Source organism: Salvelinus namaycush, chromosome 24 (assembly GCF_016432855.1).
Source record: "Salvelinus namaycush isolate Seneca chromosome 24, SaNama_1.0, whole genome shotgun sequence".
NCBI classification, from domain to species: Eukaryota; Metazoa; Chordata; class Actinopteri; order Salmoniformes; family Salmonidae; genus Salvelinus; species Salvelinus namaycush.
In genome coordinates, this window is record NC_052330.1 from 21018788 (window position 1) to 21023936 (window position 5149).

Consider the following 5149-nt stretch of genomic DNA (forward strand, 5'->3'; position numbering starts at 1 on the left):
GGACTCTGGCAGGTCCTGGCTGGCGTTATCTGGCAGGTCCTGGTTGGCGGACTCTGGCAGGTCCTGGCTGGCGGACTCTGGCAGGTCCTGGCTGGCGGACTCTGGCAGGTCCTGGCTGGCGGACTCTGGCAGGTCCTGGCTGGCGGGCGGCTCTGGCAGCTCCTGGCTGGCGGGCGGCTCTGGCAGCTCCTGGCTGGCTGGCGGCTCTGGCAGCTCCTGGCTGGCTGGCGGCTCTGGCAGCTCCTGGCTGGCTGGCGGCTCTGGCAGCTCCTGGCTGGCTGGCGGCTCTGGCAGGTCCTGGCTGGCGGACTCTGGCAGGTCCTGGCTGGCGGACTCTGGCAGGTCCTGGCTGGCGGACTCTGGCAGGTCCTGGCTGGCTGACGGCTCCGGCTGGTCCTGGCTGGCTGACGGCTCCGGCTGGTCCTGGCTGGCTGACGGCTCCGGCTGGTCTTGGCTGGCTGACGGCTCCGGCTGGTCTTGGCTGGCTGACGGCTCCGGCTGGTCCTGGCTGGCTGACGGCTCCGGCTGGTCCTGGCTGGCTGACGGCTCCGGCTGGTCCTGGCTGGCTGACGGCTCCGGCTGGTCCTGGCTGGCTGACGGCTCCGGCTGGTCATGGCTGGCTGACGGCTCCGGCTGGTCATGGCTGGCTGACGGCTCCGGCTGGTCATGGCTGGCTGACGGCTCCGGCTGGTCATGGCTGGCTGACGGCTCCGGCTGGTCATGGCTGGCTGACGGCTCCGGCTGGTCATGGCTGGCTGACGGCTCCGGCTGGTCATGGCTGGCTGACGGCTCCGGCTGGTCATGGCTGGCTGACGGCTCCGGCTGGTCATGGCTGGCTGACGGCTCCGGCTGGTCCTGGCTGGCGGGCGGCTCTGGCAGGTCCTGGCTGGCGGGCGGCTCTGGCAGGTCCTGGCTGGCGGGCGGCTCTGGCAGATCCTGGCTGGCGGGCGGCTCTGGCAGATCCTGGCTGGCTGGCTGGCTCTGGCAGGTCCTGGCTGGCGGACTCTGGCAGGTCCTGGCTGGCGGACTCTGGCAGGTCCTGGCTGGCGGACGGCTCCGGCTGGTCATGGCTGGCTGACGGCTCCGGCTGGTCATGGCTGGCTGACGGCTCCGGCTGGTCATGGCAGGCTGACGGCTCCGGCTGGTCATGGCTGGCTGACCGCTCCGGCTGGTCATGGCTGGCGGACGGCTCCGGCTGCTCCTGGCTGGCGGACGGCTCCGGCTGCTCCTGGCTGGCGGACGGCTCCGGCTGCTCCTGGCTGGCGGACGGCTCCGGCGGCTCCTGTCTGGCGGACGGCTCCGGCGGCTCCTGTCTGGCGGACGGCTCCGGCGGCTCCTGTCTGGCGGACGGCTCCGGCGGCTCCTGTCTGGCGGGCGGCTCCGGCGGCTCCTGTCTGGCGGGCGGCTCCGGCGGCTCCTGTCTGGCGGGCGGCTCCGGCGGCTCCTGTCTGGCGGGCGGCTCCGGCGGCTCCTGTCTGGCGGGCGGCTCCGGCGGCTCCTGTCTGGCGGCTCCTGTCTGGCGGGCGGCTCGGGACAGACGGGCGGCTCCGGCGGCTCGGGACAGACGGGCGGCTCCGGCGGCTCGGGACAGACGGGCGGCTCCGGCGGCTCGGGACAGACGGGCGGCTCGGGACAGACGGGCGGCTCCGGCGGCTCGGGACAGACGGGCGGCTCCGGCGGCTCGGGACAGACGGGCGGCTCTGACGGCTCTGGGCAGGCGGGCGGCTCTGACGGCTCTGGGCAGGCGGGCGGTTCAGACGGCGCTGGGCAGGCGGGCAGTTCAGACGGCGCTGGAGAGGAGGAAGGCTCTGACAGCGCTGGACAGGTGGGAGCAACTGGAGAGAGAAGACGGAGAGACAGCCTGGTGCGGGGGGCTGCCACCGGAGGACTGGTACGTGGAGGTGGCACCGGATATACCGTACCGTGAAGGAGAACACTAGCTCTTGAGCACCGAGCCTGCCCAACCTTACCTGGTTGAATGTTCCCCGTAGCCCTGCCAGTGCGGCGAGGTGGAATAGCCCGCACTGGGCTATGCTGGCGAACCGGGGACACCATTTGTAAGGCTGGTGCCATGTACGCCGGCCCGAGGAGACGCACTAGAGACCAGATGCGTTGGGCCGGCTTCATGACACCCGGCTCGATGCCCAACCTAGCCCTACCAGTGCGGCGAGGTGGAATAGCCCGCACTGGGCTAAGCACGCGTACTGGGAACACCGTGCGCTCCACCGCATAACACGGTGTCTGACCAGTACGACGCCCTCTCACTCCACGGTAAGCACGGGGAGTTGGCTCAGGTCTCCTACCCGGCTTTGCCACACTCCGCGTGTGCCCCCCCCCCAAGAAATGTTTGGGTCTGACTCTCGGGCTCCCAACCACGTCGCCGCACTGCCTCCTCATACCAGCGCCTCTCTGCCTTCGCTGCCTCCAACTCCGCCTTGGGACGGCGATATTCCCCTGGCTGAGCCCAGGGTCCTTTGCCGTCCAGGATCTCTTCCCAAGTCCACGAGTCCTGTGTCTTCTTCTGCTGCTGCTGTCGCTGCCCTTTTCCACTCCGCTTGGTCCTTTGGTGGTGGGTGTTTCTGTAACGATAGTCATTTTCTTCCTCCTCCTCGGACGAGGAGAGACGAGAAGGATCGGACCAATACGCAGAGTGGTTAGTTTCCATAGTGATTTAATATATAACAAAACAATATGCGATACAAAATAACAAAATAACTACCGTGACAGTCCCGTGTGGCGAAACACTGACACAAGAACAAACACCCACAAAACACACGTGAAACCCCGGCTGCCTAAGTATGATTCTCAATCAGGGACAACGATTGACAGCTGCCTCTGATTGAGAATCATACCAGGCCGAACACACAAAATCCCAACATAAAAATCACACATCGACAACCCACCCAACTCACGCCCTGACCATACTAAATAAATACAAAAACAAGGGAAAACAGGTCAGGAACGTGACACCCACTATGGAAAGCTGAGCCTCTCACGAACAGAGACTCTCCTTTTTGCTCAACGAGCCCCACAAGCTTCACGGAACTTGACCAAAGTCGGTAACTCCGATGTGCCAACTTCTGTCTGTGGCATATGGATGGTTTGGGCTACAAATTAATATGACCCCACCTTCTGAGAATCTCACAAACATGTACAAAGGTAGCCCGACACTGGTTTAAAAATGAATGGAAGTATTGAAGTAGTTTTGTGGCCAAAAAAGTGGTATGGGTATTTTTTTTAACTATTTCCTGAGCTTTCTTATATCTCTCAGATATAGGACAGACACTTCAAAACATAATTCCTTTTTATTTATTTTTGACTATCTGTTTTGCCATGCATTAATGTGTTATTCAATGCGTTTCTATGGGCTAATAGTAGTAAGGCCAAATTCAATGTTTCATCAAATATATATATATTATACCTACAAGGGTCCTAAAATGTTAAATCAAATATCTAAATATATATTCTTAATTCCATTCCTTTACTTTAGATTGTGTGTATTGTTAGATATGACTTGTTAGATATTAGAGCTAGAAACACAAGCATTTCGTTACACCCGCAATAACATCTACTAAAAACATGTATGTGACAAATATTATTTAAAAATGTGTTTTTTTGATAGATCCTTGGTATAACCTAAATATTATCCCCCCCTACACACTCCCCCACCCCCATCTAGGAACTTAGCTGTCAGCATAAACCATGCCATATCTGAAGTAGGGCATCCCTATTCTGAGCAACACATGCAAGCAAACTTTGTGGTTATAGGTCAGCTTGTCAAAACATGAAATCAAGACCCACTTTGGAATATATCATGAACATTGGAGCTGCTGCTTTTTCTTCATTCGCATGGAGGACCACTCAGAGTAAAAGACATTTTCAAATCCTCATCACCTCTCGATAACTACAATCTAACAACTGCTGGTCTACAGTTACAGTGTTTTGACTGCACACTGCCAACTCTAAAAGGTAGCGATAGCATGTCTGTATGTTTATTTTATTTTAAACTTGACTAAGTTGCCTTCAGCCACATTAGTTTCTGTTTATGCTAATAACCATGTTATTACTAAGCTGTATAAGGACTTCATGCATGCATATTTTCATTGATTGCAATTTACACTAAGTTTCCTTCAGCAAAATTACTTTGGTAACCAGCTAGTAAGTTATTGCTCAGATGTATCTTATAACTGCACCCCCTCAAAACAATGGTCTAGAAAACAATGACTTTGTGGAAAGAAATGGTTGAATTACTATTTAAAATTGGATCCTGGTATAGTTGCTGCAAAGAAATTACATCAAGAAATGTCATGAATTAACCTAACCCTAACCATGTGGTTTGCAATCGACATTACAGTCTAAGATTTTCTGTAATTTCCATTTATGAATGGAATATGATGTAGGAATATGATATAATGAGATTGGTACAGCTAATGTATGTTACGTTATATTATCCAAAAACTAAAGATATACTGCTCCATTGTTTATGTTAATGTTGCCATAGGAGACTTTGTAAACAAATGATGTACAGCTTCAAATCAATTTAAAGAAATAAACATTTTGCCTCCCTTAAGCTTTTGACTTAAGTTCCCACTGTCTGTTTGAAATGGGTTCTATGATGTGCATATTTATGTTATATCCCAGCATTAACACTTATCAAGAGCTTGGTGGCAAGTAGAATAAAGGTGTGTTAGTCCTAGGCTAAAACAATATACTATATGCCCACAACACTGACTTGGCCAAAAAATGTATCTGCAATATTTGAACTCAAAGTTGTCTTGAATTACCTCTTTGACATTAGTACATGTGCAGCAAATTTCAGCAACTACTTGTGCAGTCTTTCGCATCTTGTTGACACACTCAAGTTACATGAGTATTACAGGCTAATAAAAAAAAAATGGCAATTGATACCAACATTGAAGCTGAAATGTATACTATTACTTAAATATGGGGCCAATAAAATCTGAATCCTTAATGATCATGAGTTTTGACTGAAGTCATATATTGGTTTTCATATAAAATCTGTATTATTCATTTTTTCATTTTTAGCCATTTTACTTTGATGTGCACATGCTGTTGGTGATTTTGGTTACGTAAGTTTCATTGTCGTGGCTTTTATATCCTTGCAACCAGATCAACCATATCTGGAGCA